The 21,495-nt window shown below is 44.0% G+C and overlaps 1 long non-coding RNA gene across 1 annotated transcript in view; it reads left to right on the forward strand.

Moving 5' to 3' along the window:
• The window catches only part of LOC138268057 (uncharacterized), a 98,284-nt gene extending 90,992 nt beyond the window's left edge, over nt 1–7,292 (forward strand). Inside the window, exons 2-3 of the long non-coding RNA XR_011199912.1 lie at nt 7,102–7,142; nt 7,206–7,292. This is a non-coding gene — a long non-coding RNA (uncharacterized lncRNA). The remainder of the gene's footprint in view (nt 1–7,101; nt 7,143–7,205) is intronic.
• The last annotated feature ends 14,203 nt before the right edge of the window (nt 7,293–21,495 follow it).

Genomic DNA, 21,495 nt, shown 5'->3' on the forward strand with positions numbered 1-21,495 from the left:
TGCCCTGTGAGGGGTTTGTTTATATTTCATTGAAAAAACATGGCTTCTGACAGTGAAAATGGCAAGTTGGCCAAAATACATAGCTGTTAGTGTTCTGTGCCTAAATAAAAGTGCAGTGAATATTGTCTTCCTAGTGTGCATGGCCATTCAATCTGTGACAAGCAGGACCTTTGATCATTATTAAATGAGACACCTTCCTTGTTCGAGTGCCCGACAAGGTGCATAGAATGGTGTGAATATATACTAGCTCCATATCATTTTATACCTTTCTGGTTTTTAGGCAACGGTGTGTGCATTGAGTGCCACCTATAGTGAAAGGAACTGAGCAAGCAATATTTGCAAAGCATTTCCATTGAGTGTTATGTCTGTCTGCGGCCTGCCAGATGTTAGAATGATGACTGTGAATGTAAAGTGTGTCCAATGACAACTCTTTTAGGGGAATACACGGAATATATTCTGAGCATACACAAAAGTTGGTCTCAGTTTATATAGCTGCTGTGGCTGTGCTATTGTTTTTATTAATTTGCAGCAACATCTTAAAGAAATCCATTATAAGGCAAATCCTCAGATTGCATTTCCCATCAATGATCTCCCATAATGCTTTATGCTGCTTTTAATTCCTTGGCACGTTTTTGTGTACTCTTCTTTTCCTGCCTTGCTTTCTCACCTTGCTCTTCCCCCAAATATTAGGACTGATTCTTTCCTCAAATTTTGCTTGGTGCTGTTATTTTCACTTGCTACCTTCCTGATTATATATTTACTGCATCAGACTTTTACTTTTCTCGATGGTCCTGTTTAGTCAGGGAGAAAGGAGGCACATTTATTTCTCGGCAGCCTGAAGCTGCACATGCCACCATTTTACCAAGACTCCGGAGCCTGAACCATTAGGTGTCGGGAGGACATGTTGCTATGCTATTTGCCTTGACGATATCCTTTGTTAATCTAGTGATGTGATCTACTCCATTTAGATATCTGATATAAGTGGTATCTCAGCTCTATTTCAGTTAATGTTTACTTCTTTAATGAAGTTCTTTGTATAATTTAGTTACTGTGATCATGTGCCACGCTGTAGATGCTTTTTGAGCAGTGCATGGTCCATGGTCCTATCGTTGACTTCTGGTTGCCTGCTGGGAAACCACTCTCCCATTTCTGGTGCTATAAACACTGCTTAATTCGAGCCTGTAGTTTCCAGTGCTCAGCACTGGTACTTAATTGCTAACATCTGCAGTTATGACTGTCCACCAAATGATGGCGCTGTTTGCCTAATTTTGAGATGAGCACGACAGTAATTCAATATATCAGTATGCCTTAAAATTGACATATATCCTCCCCCCTCAGTCCCCTCCTCCACCCCACTGTCCAAGCCATTCTTATAGTTTGGGTGTCCCAATAGCCTGCTTTCTCACACTTGTGCACATGTACGTTTTAGTAGTTAGGTGGTTCTGTCATTGGCAGTGCTGGCAGGGACATTGGGTGATGCAAGCTGCAGTGGCCCCTTGCTAAGGTCCCTTGCACGAATCGTTTTTACAACTTAAGCACTGCTGCCGACATTACTATCTTCAGAAAACTGAGAATATGTGACAGTACCGTTATCCCAAATGTAGTGTTGCCACAGTGGTCCGAACCCTGATCCTTTTCTGGCAAATCCTAAATACTCCCCTAAAGTACCAGAAATGTTAAGTGCAGTGGATACAGATTTTACCAAATGTGGCCCTCTAAGTTGTACGAAACAGCCACCTAAAAGTAAACTCTAATGGCATAAGAAATGAAAGAAAGCTAGACATTGGAGTATATTGTTTTATACAGTTGCCAAATGAAATGGAATATTTTTTATGTCAGATTGGTGGCAATTCTCCTTTTCTGAGACACCATTCTCCTTCACTTTTTTAAAATATTTTTCCCTCTTTACGTTGACAACTAACAACATGATAAAAATTAGGTTTCATTGTGATAGTAATATTATGCATAGAGGCTCAAATTGGTTATGAGAAGAGAAATGTGTTTCAAATAATGGAAGTACACTTGACAGCAAAAATTCGAGTAAAATATGAAAACCTTGGATGTTTTCCATTCATGCTAAGCAAGACGCTTTAGTTTAGACGCCTGGCCTTGAGGTACTTTTGAATGAGCTTATGGGGTCATTTATAGCAATAAGGCTGCTGGGTCATGATGAGAAAAACAACCATTATAACAGAACGGAATACCTTTTTACAGAATGCTTTTTTACAGAGTCCTTGTACAGAAAGGTGTGTGCTCAATGTCCTGAAAATTAACATTCCGTCGGCTGTTACTCATGAACATGTCAGGCCACAATGATGTAGAAAAGCATGCTTCTTTGTTTCTTCACTGCAATTTTTTAAAGGTTACATAGAAAGCAGCCGTCTAATTATCTTGCTATTTCTCTACTTTTGTGAAAATACCAACTGGCGCTCTGCTTTCCTGGAGGCTCGAATGGGCAAAGAATCGTGGCTCGCCAATTTCTGACCAAAACAGTTATTTGTGCCGGCAAGTGAAGGCGCAGACCTTTACCGTGGAGATGCGCTTGACTTTTCCACATTATATGACAACGCTTCCGGAGAAGCTTTTTTAGCCAGTGTTCTCAATGTAGTTTAGTGAGTGAAAATTACTTTCTGGTTGCTTTCAAGTTTTAGATCTGAAAAGTATTTGTTTGGTTACCTGAGGTCTTACAATCGCAGAAAAACAATTAAAAGCGTTAGGAATGCCAGATGGTCTGTCTGCACAATGCACTCTCACAGGTACAATGAGGAGGAGGTCTTTGAGAGAGGCAGGCCTTGCAGGTGTGAAAATGAATTAAGAGTTATGTTGCCAGGTCAAAATGGCACTTAAAAACTGTGCACACACATCCTGCAATGGCATGCCTGAGACATTTTTAAAGGGTTACCTACTTAAGTGGACACACATCCTGCAATGGCATGCCTGAGACATTTTTAAAGGGTTACCTACTTAAGTGGGTGACACAATGAGAGCTGCAGGCACATTAGTAGCATTTATGCTACAGGCCCTGGGCACATGTATTGCCACTTTACTAAGGACTTACAAGTGAATTAGATATGCCAATTGTTGGTAAGCCAATGTTACCATGTATTAAGGAGTGAGCTCATGAACTTTACCACTGGTTAGCAGTGGTAAACTGTGCAGAGTCTTATGGGCAGCAGACACGAGATCAGCAAACAATTGAGGAGTCAGTTATAGGTTTGAGAGAAGAGCACCCTAAAGCCAATAGATCTTTCAAAAATGGCAAGATCCAAGAGTGCATCACAAGAGGACCAGAACACGTGAGAAAGCAAGCAGGGTTGAAGACAAGAGCTGGGATGCTGAGGACAAGTGGCAGCAAGTGTCTTTTGTACCATGCATAATGTCTTAAACATCATCTGTGTATTCACTGGTAATCTGTGGAAGAAGTCAAACGGAAAGCTAACAGAAGTGTGCTAAGGTAAATTAATCAAATAAACAACACAGCAGGTGGGTTTTTCACAGCCTGGTGGTGTCAGAAAAGAAATTTAGGGAAGCCAAGCAAACTGCATTTGTTTAATCCAAACAGGATGGGATAACTCTCTGGATCACCAACATTTAACTCTCTGGAATGGCAACATTGTCCATTCAATTCAGAGGCAAACAAAAATGTTATTTAAGCTCTTCAAAAGGCAGTAACATAGCAGCAGCTTGTTGACATGTAGGCAGCTGATAGTAATACCACAATTTTTTATCACAGTTCCAGGTGCTGGACTAGCAGGTCTAAGGGGGATTTCTAAAATCAACACCTCTGTTTTAACAGCTTTGAAATTCAAAAGGTTATTAGTCGATGTAGCAAACTCACTTTTCTATATTATCGCCCCAGGCATTTGCCTTTTACTGACACCTACTGTTGCTGGCTTTAGGATTCTGTGGACTTTGCCAATGCTACACAGTAGTAAAGAGCCTGTGTTTCACCTATAACATAGATGCTGTGCATTAGTCTCTGTTTGGTTAATTTAACTTATCCTTAAGTCCATTGCCGATAGTGCCTAAAATGCACCTATGGCATGGAAATGTCATATGTTGGATGAGTTGTGTATTTACACCACCCACATATATGTCAAAAGAATATATCTGCAAGGAGCACCACCCTGCTCTGGATGGGCTGCATTTTAAAAGCAAAGTTACCCCTTGAGTGTGCCTTATAAGTCCATAGAGCAGGTTGCTAAAATGTAAAATAGGGCATAATTTATATTAGGGCTATTGTGCTACCACAGTGAAATAACACTCAAAAGCTACTTCATTGTGTAGGTGTTGTTAGGCTTTGCCCTGAACAGGCCTATTGATATTAGAATATATATTTTCCATTTCACTGGGACAAGTTAGAAAAATGTTTCAAAGTTACTTATTTAATTTTAAAAGTATGATTTAATTGGACACATTTGACTGTTACAAAATTAACTGGAGGCCAGGAGAGCCCATCCCCAAGGATCGACATGTATACTAAAGAGGAGGGGGCTACACAGCCGCCTGCCCGAGCCTTAAAAACGCCCCTAGGGAACCCATCCCCTGGGGCCACATCTTAAAAGAGAAGAGAGGGGGCCATGCGTCTCCCCCTCTCTGAAACTTTAATGGGCCCGGGGACCCCATCCTTTTGGCTAGCTCACTTACTGTGTTACTTAGAGCCCACCCCTGGGACACAGTTGTTTCCCTGCCTGCACCAGCATGGGCAGGGAAATGTGTGCTTGCTCCAACCTGGTGGGAGCATTTTCAAATCCCATGCTAAAAGCGAGCGAATTCAAAGCCTGCTCCCATCTGGCTGGAATCGTTAAACGTGCCCCCAACCGGCTGAGAGAATACTTGTGTTTCTGTTACCCTCACACATTGATGTGGGGAAGAAAACAGAACCCATATTGCTCCCGCCCAAAGGGAGCAGTAGAAATGCAGCTGCTTTTCTGGGTGGGAGAAATACCAGCTCCAGCACCACCTAAAGAGATGGCTGGGGCCGTGGGAGCCTCAGGGACTCCCCCCATGGCTCTCAATGTTCTGTTGTGGGTGCCTTGCGTGGACACAGGGGAACCCACTTATAAGTGATTGAGGCTCCGGAGGATGGGGTCCCTGGGCTAAAATAAGCTCAGGAAGGAGGGCCCCACAGATCCCCTCACTTTTATTTATATTTTGGCCTCGGTGATGGTGTCTCCAGAGCCTAATTGGGCTCAGGGAGAGGGACAGCATTCTTAGTCCCTTTATTAGTTAGTCAGACCTGGGGGATGGGGTCCCTGAAGACTAATAAGGCTCAGGTAGGGGGCCATGCAGTCCTCCCTCCCCCTTTCATTATATATGGACCCAGGGGATGGGGTCCCTGGAGCCTGATAAGGCATGGAGATGGGGCCCCATGACCCCTCCCCTTAGAATTAGGCCCTGGGAGACGGGGTCCCCAAGGCCAATTAAGCATTGGGCGAGGGATTGTGACCTCCCCCACTTTTTTAATTTGGCCCTAGGAAATGAGGTCCCAGGACCTATTAAAGCTTGGGAAGGGGTTTCTGCATACCCACTCCCTTACTATATATGTTTTGACCACAGGAGATGGGGTCCTCAGGGCCCAAACACCAGCCCCATGCCATATCCCCAAAGGCTGACAGTGGTGTGGGGTTGGCTCCTGCAGGGGGATTGGCTGCAGGGCCTTGCCCTATGGCCAACCACCCACCCCACATGGCTGATGGCCCTGTATAGCATGGGGTTAAGTACCTTTGGGGGAGTTGGTCACAGGACCTCGCTACAGGCCAAGCCCTGTGGCCAACCTCCACCATGCACAACCAACTGCAAGGGGGCTGCCACATGACAAGCAGCGTGGTTTGGATTTACATCTGGTAATAAAATACTTTACATTACCACGTCCCCTAGAAATTCATGAAAAAACTAAGGTTAAAGTAACATTGTGGTTAGATGAAAGTTTAGTAACAAAGTACCGTTTAAAAAAAAAAAAACACAGAAATACACCAGTTATAGTTATCTCAAATAATCATAAGTCGTGTCCTAAGGTTACTATTACTCGCCATGCAATGCTAATTACCCCCACATAGTGCATCACTCATTATATCTTCAAAGACATCATTGATATTATCATTGCAACATTGGCCTTGAAGTTATTGGTGAGAAAAATGTACTTGGCGGGGCACAAGTTGTAGTTACTTTAGGATAGTTATTTGAGATAACAATAAATATAACTGGTGAATTTCTGTGGTTTTTAGAGTTTAAAATGTTAAGTTGTTACTGAAAATGTCACCTAAATATAACATTTGTTTTTTTCATTAAAAAACAAAGGTTGTCAGACAATCACTTGCACTAACCTGAATTCCACCCCCAAAACGTGATAATTCTGCAGACCCCAATAGTTTGACAGGGGAAAGGGGGTGGAAAGGATCTCTTGTGAACGTGGTCAATTCTCAGTTCACTTTAGGTATCAGATTGGAAGCGGCGGAGTGGATGGTTGATGTTCCATGTCTGCTGTTGGCTGAAAATATAATGAAGGTCATGAGTTATTTCAATAAGTGTAAACCTCACTGCTGCTATTGCTAAGTTGCAAAGATACCTATCTTCACCTTTGAATACCCCCTTCCCTGTTGTATTGGCTAATGGGCTCCCTCACTCTCTCTGATGATGATTTTAGAGAGGGCCTGCCTCTATATAAATGGGAAATACATTAGGTTGATTCTAGCTCATAATTCCCAACAATCAATGGGACTCAAATGCGGATGATCCCCACCTATGCTGTCATCACTGGATTTGTTAGAAAAGTTGTTTCACAACTTTTTCTTTTAGAGTGCATTGATACTGTCTCATACACAAATCTTTCTCACTCCTTACTTTTGGAGTCTCATACTAGACACATTTTATTTTACATCTGCATGATAGCACACAGGTAGCACACAGGTATTCAATTTACATGATTGCTTAGCATCTAAAATATCCATCAATATTACTGTAAAACAACCACTGTTCTGTGAGTTAGAAGAGAAAGACACTAATAACAAAGTGTCTTTGCAGAAGCTGAAAAACGACAGTGAGTTTATACTTTATAATTGCTACCTGTAACCGAGTTTTCCCTTTTTGTCTCTTTTGCAGAAGCTGTTAGGCCATAACGCTGGAGAGTCTAAATTATTCAGGTAAGTCTTTTTACTTCAAGGGCTAATATGTTGTCAACTTGAAAGTTCCACATGTGATTCTAGTTTTCTCGTCTGGATGTCTGTGATGCTGGATCCCGATGCAGAAGATGGAGCGTGGCTGCAGTGCTGAAGACGGAGTACAGTCTGCAATGCCGGAGACAGAGCACCAGTTGCTTCCTCCTTCAGGTAAGGTTCTGAATAGCAAGCACTTTTCCGTGGTTAGGTGAAGCTTAAATAGCCAACCACACCTGATTGTACCCAAGCTAGCCATGCTCAACCACACCCAAGCTTGCCACGCCCGGCCACATCCAAAGAACAGCCCATGATCTCTAGTCTTGTATTGAGGATTGCATAAAGTTGCAAGTGCTATGACACATTGCTCATGTACTGGCATTGCATAGTACAGGAAATGGACACACAGGGGGCCATTACGAGTTTGGCGGCCCCAGGACCGCCATGTTGGCGGCAGCGTCGTACTGCCAACAGGCTGGTGGAGAAGACCGCAAAATATGACCATGACGGTATTCCCAACAGAATACAGCCAAAGCACAGCTGGCACCTCCAGTGCGGTCTGGCTGCCACAGACGACGGTAGCCACCTGCAGGCCGACAGAGACCATGTTTCTGTCAGACAGATTACGAGGTTGCACACCACCAAGATTTCCGCCACAGTCGCACCACCACGGAAACCCAGGTGGAAACCAATTGCATAAAAGGAGACACCCGCCTTCAGCTGCCATGGAACCAGAAGTACACCTCTTCCCACTGCTCCTGCTTGTACAAAGACTTCAGAATCTGTTACGACGATGACGACAGCAACTGTAAGTATACATGCTTACCAGTTACTATTGTATATTGTCAATTTTTGTATACACACACAACATACATTCGGGAAGGGGGTTCCAGGAGGACACTCACACGCAACTACACACTAACACTCATACTCACAGACAGCCACACACACACTCAAATATACACAACAAACAAGGCAAGGCCACCATACACACATACAAACTTCACAAACACACACAGGTACACACAGAAACACTGCACAGGCCCACACTCACACAGTACCACACAACACCACAACACGTCACAAAAACAACACAATCTCACCATCTCCAATCACTTGGCAGGTACCCTCAGGGGACATTACCCAGGGACACATCACACAGACTTCACAACATAAGAGCTATAGGTAAAACACACATACAAATGCACAGTCAAACCACTTACCAATCTACCTACAAATAACTTTTTGTCGAACATTTCATGCACATAACGCTCACACAGTCAATGCATACAAAGCCACACAACACACCAACAAACAAGTCACAACACCACCAACACACTATACCAACACAACTAAACCCCTTAAATACAAAAATGTACATCACACAACACATACCCTACCACTTTCGGAAAAAATCACTGGACATATGTAGGAGGCTGGCCTGGCTTATAGTGGGAACCTTGTGGTACTTACACTTTGTGCCAGTTATCCCTTATTAGTAGATTATAGGTGTCCTAGCAGCTTAGGCTGATAGAGGTAGCTATAGCAGAGCAGCTTAGGCTGAACTAGGAGACATGCAAAGCTCCTACTATACCACTTATATCACTTAGCACTATATCATAAGAAAACACAATACTCAGAGTTACTAAAAATAAAGGTACTTTATTTTAGTGATAATATGCCAAAAGTATCTCAGAGGATATACTCCCTTAGGCGGTAAGTAATATACACAAAATATACACACACCAAAATCAGGTAAGTAAACAGGAAGAAGCCAAAGATTCTGCAACAACGGGGGTGCCAGGAACTTCTCCTTTGGTTAGAAGATGTACCATGGCGTCCTGGAGGACGCAGAGTTGTTTCCGTGCAGAAAGACTGCAAACAGGCCTTGCTACCTGCAAGAGTCGCAGTTGAAGGTTTTGGGTGCTGCCAGGGCCCAGGAAGGACCAGGAGGTCCCCCTTTGCAGGAGGAGACAGAGGGGGCACTCTGCAACATGGAGAGCCCATGCAGAAGCAGGCAGCACCCGCAGAAGCACCTGGACAGGTGTTCAGAAGATCTGAGCATGATGGTCGACTCAGCACAACAAAAGAGGAATCCACAAAGCCAGAGTCCAACTCAGTGAGTTGGGCAATGCAGGACAGAGTGCTGGGGACCTGGGCCAGGCTCTGCATGAAGGAAGTCTTGCAAAAGTGCACAGAAGCCCGAGCAGCTGCAGTTCATGCAGTACACAGGATTAATGTCTGGTGTGGGGAGGCAAGGATTTACCTCCACCAAATTTGGATAGAAGGGCCACTGGACTGTTGAGGACACCTGGATCCAGCTCCTGTGTTCTAGGGACCATGCTTGTCAAGATGAGAAGGGACCCAGAGGACCAGTGATGCAGAAGTTTGGTGCCTGCATTGGCGGGGGAAGATTCAGTTGACCCACGGGAGATTTCTTCTTGGCTTCCAGTGCAGGGTGAAGGCAGACAGTCCTCAGAGCATACACCACCAGTAAACAGTTGAGAAAGCCCACAGGATGAGGCGCTACAATGTTGCTGGTAGTCTTCTTGCTACTTTGTTGCGGTTTTGCAGGTGTCCTGGAGCAGTCAGTGGTCGATCCTTGGCAGAAGTCGAAGAGGGAAGTGCAGGGGTACTCTGGTGAGCTCTTGGATTCGTTATCTGGTGAGATACCCACAGGAGAGACCCTAAATAGCCCTCAGAGGAGGATTGGGTGCAGAGAAAGGTAAGCACCTATCAGGAGGAGTCTCTGACGTCACCTGCTGGCACTGGCCTCTCAAGATGGCAGAGGTCTGGGACACACTGGAGGAGCTCTGGGCACCTCCCTTGGGAGTTGCTGGTCAGGGGAGTGGTCACTCCCCTTTCCTTTGTCTAGTTTCACGCCAGAGCAGGGCTGGGGGGATCCTTGAACCGGTGTAGACTGGCTTATGCAAGGAGGGCTCCATCTGTGGCCTTCAAAGCAATTCCAGAGGCCGGGAGAGGCTACTCCTCTCAAGCCCTTCACACCTATTCCCAAAGGGAGAGGGTGTAACACCCTATCTCTGAGAAAATCCTTTGTTCTGCCTTCCAGGGACTGCCTTCCAGGGACTGCGCTGCCTTAGTTAGTTTGGCAGTACCTGGGCTCTATGCTGGAGACCCAGGGATGCAGGGAATTGTCCCCCAATACTATTCTGGTATTGGGGTGACAATTCCATGATCCTAGACATGTTACATGGCCATGTTCAGAGTTACCATGGTGACGCTACATACAGGTATTGACCTATACATAGTGCATGCGTGTAATGGTGTCCCCGCACTCACAAAGTCCGGGGAAATTGCCCTAAACAATGTGGGGGCACCTTGGCTAGTGCCAGGGTGCCCTCACACTAAGTAACTTTGCACCTAACCTTCACTAAGTGAGGGTTAGACATATAGGTGACTTATAAGCTACTTAAGTGCAGTGTAAAATGGCTGTGAAATAATGTGGACGTTATTTCACTCAAGCTGCAGTGGCAGTCCTGTGTAAGAATTGTCTGAGCTCCCTATGGGTGGCAAAAGAAATGCTGCAGCCCATAGGGATCTCCTGGAACCCCAATACCCTGGGCACCTAGGTACCATATACTAGGGAATTATAAGGGTGTTCCAGTGTGCCAATCAGAATTGGTAAAATTTGTCACTAGCCTGCAGTGACAATTTTAAAAGCAGAGCAAGCATAAACACTGAGGTTCTGGTTAGCAGAGCCTCAGTGATACAGTTAGGCACCACACAGCGAACACACACAGGGCATACTTTATGAGCACTGGGGTCCTGGCTAGCAGGATCCCAGTGACACAGGCAAAAACAAACATACATACAGTAAAAATGCCGTTTTAATTGCTCGCACGGCCAATGGCCTACAGATCCTCTTGGACCTTTTTTTAATACACACTCAGGATCTCGATCTGAAAGTCAATTTCAGAAAGTCGCATGTTATGATTTGCGGTTCTAAGAATACACGCACTAAAAGTTTTATAATGGGAGGGAACATTCTAACAAAGGTAAATAATTTCTGCTACTTAGGTTTGCACCTAAGTTCTTCTCTGTCATGGAAATTCTATTTGAATTTTAAACTTCAACAAATGGAAAGAAATGTCAAAGCAATTTTTCGCTTCTCTCGCAGACTGGGGCACAGACTGGTACACCAGATCATTACGCTTTATAAGTCTAAATGTGTCTCGGCGGCCACTTATGGGGTTGGCCTCTGGGGATATACCAGCTCTATTATTCTACAACGGGCAGAGAATACATTTCTTCACCGGCTACTTATGGTACCTAAGAACGTAGCGAATATTATATGCCATGAGGAGCTGGGGATTGGTTACATTACAGATTTGATAGATATTGCCCCCCTTCTGCTATGGATAAAAGTATGGTTAAATCCGGTGGCTACCTTAACACATGAGTGTGTAAAAGATTGTATTTCATTAGCAAACCATAACAAAATTCCATGGTTAAACTTTGTTCATAACTGCTTCCGAAACTTGGACTTGGAGTCTATGTATCTTAAACCAGAGCCCTTGCCCGCCAATGCGAAGGAAATTGTTAAATTACGATATAAAGAGTATGTTATGAATTCTAGATATCAAGCGGCAGAGAATTTGAGCTCTTTTGGTTCATATGTACAAATTCCATCCTCAAATTTGTTAGAACCTTATTTTATTTGGTTTCCGATTCCCTCCCTATACTCCTTACTTGTACTTTTTAGACTTAATATGATACATTTTAGAGTGGCGTTTCCAATAAAATGCGTGTGGGAAAAAACGTTATCACCATGCCCTTGTGACAATTTTTCGAAACAAAGCACATGTCACTTCATTTTATTTTGTACACTTTACTCAGTTCCTAGGGAAACTTTTTTACTACCCATTTTGCGTAATTTGCACACCTCATCCTATAAAGAAGGATTGATTGGCATTCAAAGCCTCTCGTCCAAACAAATATGTAGCTCCATTTTAAGTTTTATCAAATCTGCTATTATTATTAGGAATCGATATGAATCAGTAATGTGATTATTTTTTAATGGAATCTAGGTATTGTTTTATTGCTGTATATGATTTTATAAGTATTTATTATCTTATATTTAGTAGGTTCAAGTGGCACGTTTAGGTTCCAAAGACCTGTAGATTGAAGAGTCCTGCTTTTTGAAATATGCAATAAGTATTGTATTTTATGATGATTTATATGTATGTATGTGTACTTTTATGGCAATACGTCGAATAAAGTTATTTGACTGACTGACTGACAGTAAAAATGGGGGTAATATGCCTGGCAAGATGGTACTTTCCTACAACACAACCTACATACTGTCTAAACAACACACGTAGCCCAAGCAGAACACACACATACAGACACACAACTAATGTCAGCCAGGAATATCTATATACTACGGAAAGAAATGCATGACAAAGGAGTAACCAGGAAACCAACAACTGGTTGGTTCAAATTATTATTTGTAGCATCAAATTTTAAAAACAAAGGCCATAGGCCAGTCCTTTTGCAAATTAACACAATGCACACAGTACACATACTTGTGCCCCAAACTTGACTCCTGACTGCCATGTAACCTCCACAGGAAGGGGCATTAATGGGGTAGGCAGGCACTTTAAGGGTATCTAGGAGGGGCGCAAAGGGGGGATTTGGGTTTTGGAGGAGGGCTTTTGGGATATGGCTTGGGAGGTGGGGGTTGGGCTTGGGCTTAGGTTTATGGGAGGGTTGTCTTTTAGGTGGAGGGGTAGACTTCTTGGCAGGAGGAGGGGCATGGGAACTTGCTGGGGGGCAGGGGAGGTCTTGGAGGTGGAAGGGCAAGATTTGGGGACACAGTACATTGAAGGGTATCACAGGGTGGGAAAGGAGTAGGGAAATGGGCAAACTTCAAAGGAAAGCTTTTTTATACACATCGGGGACGGTCATAGCAAAAGGGTTTGTGTGGATGTCCTGGGTGCATGTTTGTGTGAGGTATGTCTGTGGGTGTCTCTTGGGTGGGTGAGTGTGGGTATTTATGTATCTTGAGAAGAGGGGGGTGGCGGTGTTGGGAGAAGATGTGGTGGGTGATTGTCTTTTGGGGTGGTGACTGCAGGTATCGTGGATGTGCTGCCTGTAGACTTGTCTGTGGTTATGGTGTCTGTGGATGTGGTGACTGGATTGGATGTCTGAGGGTCTGCTGTAATGCTGTCTGTGGGTAAGATAGGTGTAGTGGCTGGATCTGTGAATGTTGGTGTGGTGTCTGCAGGTGTTTCAGGTGGTGTTGTCTGTGATGCTGGGGGTTTGGGGGCTGTCAGGGTAGATTGTGACTCTTGCTGTGTGTGCAGGTATATATTGCTTGTGTGCATGCCGGTGGTGTGTCTTGTGGTGCTTGTGTTTGTCTGAGCTACCCTGGGATGTTGAAGTGGATGTTTGCTTGTCTGTCTGTGTGCTTTGGCTGGGTAAGGGAAGAGGGGTTTGGGATTGGGAAGAGGAAAGTGGGGGGAACGTAGACAAAGGGTGACTGGCTGCCGTCAGTCTGGAGGCCAGAGCCTGAAACGATAGCTGTAGGCCAGCCAGGGCACCGTGAATGCCCTCTAGGAACGCATTACTCTGTTGGACTTGAGTTGCCAGTCCCTGGTTGGCATTCAAGATGGTTGACTGACCCACATAGCTGGACCTCAGGAGGTCAATAGCCTCCTCACTGAGGGCAGCAGGGTGTGACAGGGGCAGAGGTGGACTTAGATGGTGCAGGGGTGGTCCCAGATGGGTCTGCCACTACCAGGGAGTGCCCACTGGAGTAGGATTCTGATGATGAAGAACTGTATCCAGTTTCCTCCGTGGCACTCCCCTCACACTCTGGGCCACTGGGTCCCTCAGTGTCAGTGGTATCACTCCAGGTCCCGTGGCCAGCAGCTTCCCTACTTGGTTGTGCCCCACCTCCTATGCCCTTTAATGCTGATGCACAGAATGAGAGAGAGAGAGAGAGAGAGAGATAGAGAGAGAGAGAAAAAGGGACATCAGATTCTTAACATATACATACATTACACCATGCACAACAGTAACAACACATCAATGTCACATAAAGCCCCAGATAGGAACCATTTAGAGCCTACATCATGTCACAACTACATACTTCCAACGTTCCCTATGACCACAGTCTCACTCACAACATAAGCCAGCCATCTAACCACTATGTCACCATCCTGGCAATTCAGCAGTAACTCAAAAAGACCATGCACAAGATTAACTGGATACATCTAAAGTCTCTCCCCATACAGATCATCACTGTGTATCAACCAATCATTCTTAGGAAATGCAATTTACTAACAACGCAATACCATGCCTATCCCTACTCCACACTTGCCCAGTTCATCTTCAGTAGCCATGTTCCATGAAAGTAAACTCATCTCACTTCAAATACAACACAGCGTGTTGCTTTGCAGTCACATACCTAACTTGTGAATCTGTCCATATCTTTCACAGTGTTATATACCTCAGATGAATACACAACATATGGCACACACAAATAGTGTGATTCACAAAATGACATAGCATGACATTGAAACATCTATCTAAATACTATAAAAAGATTTATAAAGAGTATTTGGACCCCCTTATCTCACTCATTCGCACATAGACAACAATTCTATGTCCTGCAATAGGGGCCTACTTAGCATACAGTATACAACTACAGACGACCACAGGGAGAATACCAACACCTCCAATACAATGGAAACTAAACAATTTGCATGAAGGCCACATACCATTCCACTATACATGCTGATTAGAAACCTCTGCATGACAACATCTAAACACCTACATATTGGACAACTGTCCAGACATGGGAATCCTGTTACAGTAGTACAGAACTAATACTTTCATAACCAATTACTAATGTAACCATGAATGACACATACACCTAGAGTCAAGCAAATTGAATGACAACATAGCCCTTAACAGAAACATGTGTTAGTCAAATGAAACCCCTGTTACACTATTAAGTCAGGAAGAAATAAGCAGATCCATTACTTGAACTGTCCAAACAACCTTAGATTGGCAAAGGTAAGTCTGGCAAAGAAGAGGTTTCAACATAACAGTAGGCACGAATTATCAATTGACACATGATGTAGGCACACAACAGCATATATTGCACCCATGTAGGCATGGTACTGCCCTTTATAACATGGATAAAATATACATGGGCTAAGGGATTAGCAGCCTATCCACTTACCTTCTCAACACCATATACACCAGAATAAAAGATATTGAACACATGTCAAGGTTATGTTTTGCAATGTCAATGTATTATTACCACCTTGATTTTCACTATGCATGATGTCTACCCTGATCAAACTTCACATTTCCCAATGTATGAATCTGCATGTGTAATACATTAGGTAATTGAGGGAATGTGCATCAAGGAGAGTGTCATAGGATGCATAGTTATGTGCTGCACTGTAGATTTCAGAGGTTCTAACCAACCACAACAATAGATATGTGTGACTTGTATATAGACATGTACATGATGTGTGCATGCTTCATGTCACATTCTATATTTACATGTTTCCACATAGTTACCGTGCCATGAGGAGAGGAAAACGACCACCAGTGCACCGTCCACTTGTAGACCTGTACACCATGGAGGAAAGACATACTATCCAGACATATTGGCTGAACAGGCATACAATCATGGACCTTTGTGATCAGTTGGAGCCAGATCTGATGCCTGCCATATGCAATCCCTACAGCATGCCTCCCATCATTCAAGTAATGTCATTGCTACACTTCCTGGCCACTGGGTCCTTTGAGAATACAGTGTCCCTAACTGCTGGGATGTCTCAGCCCGTGTTCATTCTGGTTTTGAAGGATGTACTGTGTGCATTGTTGAAATTACTGGACAGCTACATCAGGTTTCTCCAACGAGCGGATTTGGCCTCTGTGAAGGCAGAGTTATATGCTATGTGACACATTCCACATGTGGTTGGGACCATAGATGTAGCCTTGGTTCCCTCGAGTGCTAATAAACAGGTGTATAGGAACAGAATAAACTACCACTCCATCAATGACCAAGTTGTGTGTCTGGCAGACCAGTACATTTCACAATTCAGTGCTAAGTATCCAGGATCAGTCCATGATTCCTTCATCATGCGGAACAACAATGTCCCACTGCTGATGACACGACTCAACACAGAGAGGGCCTGGCTGGTTGGTAAGTTACAATTGAAATGTGTGTTTGCAAAGTATGTCTCCTGCCATCACAATGTTGCATGTCCCATGTATATGTTTGTGTTGTTCTACCAAATTGCTTACATGTAACTCTGGCTATCCTAACCGTCCTTGGTTGTTGACACCAGTGAGGTACCCAACAACACCAGGGTAAGTCCGCTACAGTAAGGCCCACGAGAGGACAAGGTGTGTCACAGAGCAGACTTTTGGGCTCCTGAAGGCAAGATTTGGGGGCCCTCCTTTACTCACCCAACTAGGTATGTCAAATAATTGTTGCTTGCTGCATGCTCCACAATCTTGCCCTGAGATGTCAGATACCATTTCTATGAGATGAGGGAGTGCCAGCAGCACCTGAGAGTGAAAATGCAGAGTAGCCAAGTGATGATGAGCCGGAAGAAAATGAAGCAGGAGACTCAAGGGCATATCTCATCAATCAGTATTTCAATTGACTAACAGGTATGTGATGTTTAATTAATGTTGTGATTTAATTTAGTAACCTTAAGTTGATGGGTAGCATGCCACCTCCTTTATTGCAGCATCTGTGCGATTGTAGGTAGCTCCAATGACTATGAGTGAATTGTGCATGCAGACCAAAAATTTGTATTGTATACAGGACAGAGTGGTCTACAGTAACATGTTTTGTTATAACAGAAGCAAAGTCACACTTGAGGATATGACTTCTCTGATTTGAAGAATGTGTTCTGCTATATCCTACCCCTTTTCTCTTACAATCACAGATTTGCAGAGATCCTGTTTGGCTAATCAACCTTGCAAGTGACAGACAGTGTCAGCTGCAATGAGACATGAGAAATGGACATGGCTGAAACCAGGTACTAATAGTCATGAGTGTGTGGAGTGTAACTAACATTGTCAGACTGTCAGGACACTGAGGTGGAAATGTGTTTTCCCGTCAAGTTCACCATTAGGGTACAGGAGGTGGTCAAATGGTGTCATTTGTGTCTCCACACATGTCTGGCTCATGTGTAAATATAGGACCATAGCCTCTCCCATCACAATGGTTTCTGTGGTATGTATTCTTACTTGAACCTAGCTGTCAGTGTGTTCCTATTTTGCAGACCAATGTGCATGTCACTGTGGACTGACATAGGTGAGTGACACGCCTACAGGTATGTGACCAAATGAAGAGATCCCTGGACTGGAGACATCAGTACTGATCTCTGTCTGTACCATGGGATATGACTATTGGGAGCTTATGTATGGGTACCTGATAAGGCTTTACCAGGTGATACAAAGGACCAATCTTTGTGCCTCCTGCCTTGTAGGAAGACTAACATGATCCTAATGTCTGTATCCTGTGGTTCAGCATTGTGTAACACCTTAGCAAACATCCTGATGTTACTCTCAGTTATGCTGTATGTGCTGTTTGCATATCTATTAAAACATGTGTGTAGATGTAGTATACACATTTTTTGGAATCTGTCCATGTTACAATCCTAATGTAATGAGTCTCCTCCAAGTGTGATGTCCATAACAAAGGTTGTCCAATGGAGAGGGACATATTCATACTAGAGCTGGCATGCATAACTATTGTACATGGTTGATACATGACACATACACAGGATCTGCGTTTCTGTGTAATTTATTTTGGACAGTTGAACAATATGTGTGACCAGTAACTAAATGAAACACAGAATTAACAGTGAATAGTTCAGTCATGGTAGCTGGAATCATGAGGTCAGATGCTACACCAGTAGCCTATACAAGTCCAGTGTCCTTGCAAAAAGGGAAAATTAAAATTGGCTGTAGAACAGTCAACAGGGTGTATCTGTGGCACACAAGGGGAACAAGTCAGGAGAGTTTCACTTCCTGGCAGTGGGTTTGATCTTGGCATCTGCTCCTGCTTGATGTCTGGCTGGACGTCCATGTTTGCGGTGGGGTTCCTCTGCTACAGAGAGTGGGGTGTCTGAGGCATGTCCTCCCTCTGGCAGGGCCTCAATTCCACCAGATGCAGCAGATTTTGAAGGGCCTGAAGAGTCTTTACTAATGGAAGAGGCCTGATGTTGTGATGCATACCTACTCAGGGTAGTATTGATGTCCCTCATCACCCCAGCATTGGAAGCCGGGATGGTATTTCGTACCTGCCCCTGCTGCATGACTTTCTGGTGGTTGTCCCTCTGCAACTTTTGTATTTCCCTCAACATGGTGATTGCCTGGCCCATCATGTTTTGGGAATTTTAGTAGGCTCCCAAGATTTGGAAGATGGTTTCCTGGTCAGTATTGTCCCTTTGAGACCCCAAACATCTCTCCCACACACCATATCCCCGCGTGCCTATGCACCTTGCAGAGTGTGCCCACTCCGAGTGGTGGCAGGACTATCATTGTCAAGGGTAACAAGAAGAGACTCAGGTACCTGTACAGTGTGGCACACAATGGATGGAACTGTCATTGGGACACAGGTTGGGGGGGAGAATGGTTGCCTGTGTTTTAGATGCAACATAGGTGGGAGAAGTGGATGTGGGCAGAGTGAGACTGACAGTTGTTGACTGACCAGATGTCCCTGATGGGCCAGGTTCGTCGTCAGTGTCCAGATATCCAGAGGTATTGTCCTCACTGGGGCCTTCATCGAGAGGGGTAGTGGCAGTCTCTGGCATCCTGTCCATGGTGATACTGGCAAGGTTACCTGTGGAAGAAGTGGTTACATTGAGGGTATTGTTGCAGTAGTGTGAGATGCATACAGTGCCTTAACATGATCCCTAGCAATGACAATGACAGCTGCTGCACAGAATAACTTAGAACAACATTAAACTTTGTGACTTGAATTCCATACTCCATGTTTAGAGTTTTTAAACTGTGTTGGTAATGATTGTACTGCTGATGCCATCTGATGTTGTCTGATTGTTGACATGTCTGTTCAGATCTGTTACCTAGTGAACTATCTGGCATGATAGATAGTGCAAATAAGAGCTGTAAAATGCACATCAGTGCATTGGAGGGACACAGTATGTAAGTAGGCAATAGACATTGACCTGTATCTGGATGTACTGCATGTGCATCCACTCACTTTCCAACCCAGATGTATACATTTTTATCTTATAAATCTTTAATCTGAGACCATTATGAATGGGCACTTAGCTATAGCTGTGTTTTGCTTGTGATGATGGTGTGAGTGAGTCATTGCACTGCTGTCATTGCCATATACTGTTCCACACTATGATATTCAAGAAGGTTTAGATAGATAGTTTATCATGCATGACATCTCATATTTGGTGCACTCTCCAGGTTTTCACCATGATGGGATATTGCATTCTGGGAGGTGTAGTGCTATCATTTGCCAGTACTTAATGTGCCATTTTCAAGGGCTGTGGGGCCAGGTGACTTTAGTGGACATGTGGTATGCCAGGGAGGGGTATTAGGTTATTTGGACAGAGATGTCATGGGTGTTGTGTTAACTGTGGTGAGATAAGTTGTTGAGGGAGCGTGCAGTACCTGACAATTGAAGGACATGAATGTTCTAGTGACTACAAGATTCCACTCCCCCAAGTATTCCTGTCAGGCTCTCAGGATGCAATATGTACAAGACCTTCTCTTCCCAAGATGTGAAAGTAGGGGGAGGAGGTGGGGGCCCACCACCAGTCTTCATTACCACCAGCTGGTACCTGGAGGCCATGGAATGTGCCTTCCCCTTGAGGTCGTTCCACCTCTTCCTGATGTCCTCCCTTGTGTGTGGATAGCTGCCTACAGAATTGACCCTGTCGACCATCCTTTGCCACAACTCCATTTTCCTGGCTATTGATGTCTGCTGGACCTGTACTCCGAACACGTGTGCTCTACCCTTACAATTTCATCCACCATGACCCTCAACTCCTCATCCGTGAAACATGGGTGTTTTTGTGGGGAAATGGTAGTGGTAGTGATGACAGTGGGGTAGTGTTCAAAGTGAAAGGCTCCAGACTTAGGTAAATGGTGAGGGGAAGGTGCTGTGATGTGAGTGGGTGACGATTGTTGTGGGTTATGTTTGGTAGTAAATTGTTTGTTGCATATGTTGTATAGGTATGTGATGTATGCTTAGTGAAGTGTTTATGGGTGCCTATTCTTACTTTTTGTATCTGTGTAATATGTAGGTTGTGTTTGGCTGTGTGTGGTGTTTTGTTTGCAAAGGATTGTGGGTCGTGTAGGGGAGTGTTATTTATGTGAGTGTGTAGGTGTTTTGGGTGTGTGGATATGTGTTAGGTGTGGGGTATTCAAACTATCCAATGTGGTGTTGTGAATTGAGACCACCACGGTTCGCATCGTCAATTGTTTTCTGCCATGGAATAACCGGTGTTGTGATTTATGGATCGTAATCTGATGGGAGGATTTTTGTCGGAGTGGTGGTGCTGGTGGTGGGACCTCCTTTTTTCCATCCTCCAGTGTCCTGGCTGTTTCGGAAAATTGGCGGGTTTTTGGTGAACTTCACAGTGTAACTCTTAATACAGCAGTCGGATTACTGCCAACATGGCGGTCTTATAGCTGGCAGCAATGCGGCGGTCTTAACCTAAGATGAAATGAGGCCTACAATCTACTTGATCATGCACTGCATCCTTTAAGGCTCTTTGGCCTTAAGAACTGTTAAGGCATTCCCTACGTCTATATCTATATATATTTATCTATAACTATATCTATATCTATCTATCTACCTATCTGTCTATTTTTATATGTACCTATATGTATATATGTGTGTGTGTGTATATACATATAAGTGAGATTGTGTGTGTATACATATATATATATATATTTAAAAAAAAATAGTGGCAGTGGCCACTAGGTAGTTATAGTTAGGATCGAGTGTCTATAAAAAAAGTGTTTTTGTTTGGCTAATAACTTTGACACCGTTTGATAATTCTTCAGAGAATTTTCCCCAAAAAAGCGTGGTCATTTCAGCTGCTGTTTGGAAGGTTTCAGGTTTCCCCAATAATTGTTCCATTGGGATTTTGAACAGTGACAGCATCAAAACAATTGGACAGAATTACACCAGATTTGACAGAAAGGTAGCTCTTGGTCCAGAAAGAGGCCCCATAATGGGATGGAAGAGAGAGAGATAGTCATTGCAATGGTCTCTACATGCAGTGACTCTAACAGTTGAGGTTCCTGTGGCATAATGGTTAAGGTCACAGACTTGCACTCTGACATTTGA

The sequence above is a fragment of the Pleurodeles waltl genome, chromosome 12 (genome assembly GCF_031143425.1).
Source record: "Pleurodeles waltl isolate 20211129_DDA chromosome 12, aPleWal1.hap1.20221129, whole genome shotgun sequence".
Taxonomy (NCBI): domain Eukaryota; kingdom Metazoa; phylum Chordata; class Amphibia; order Caudata; family Salamandridae; genus Pleurodeles; species Pleurodeles waltl.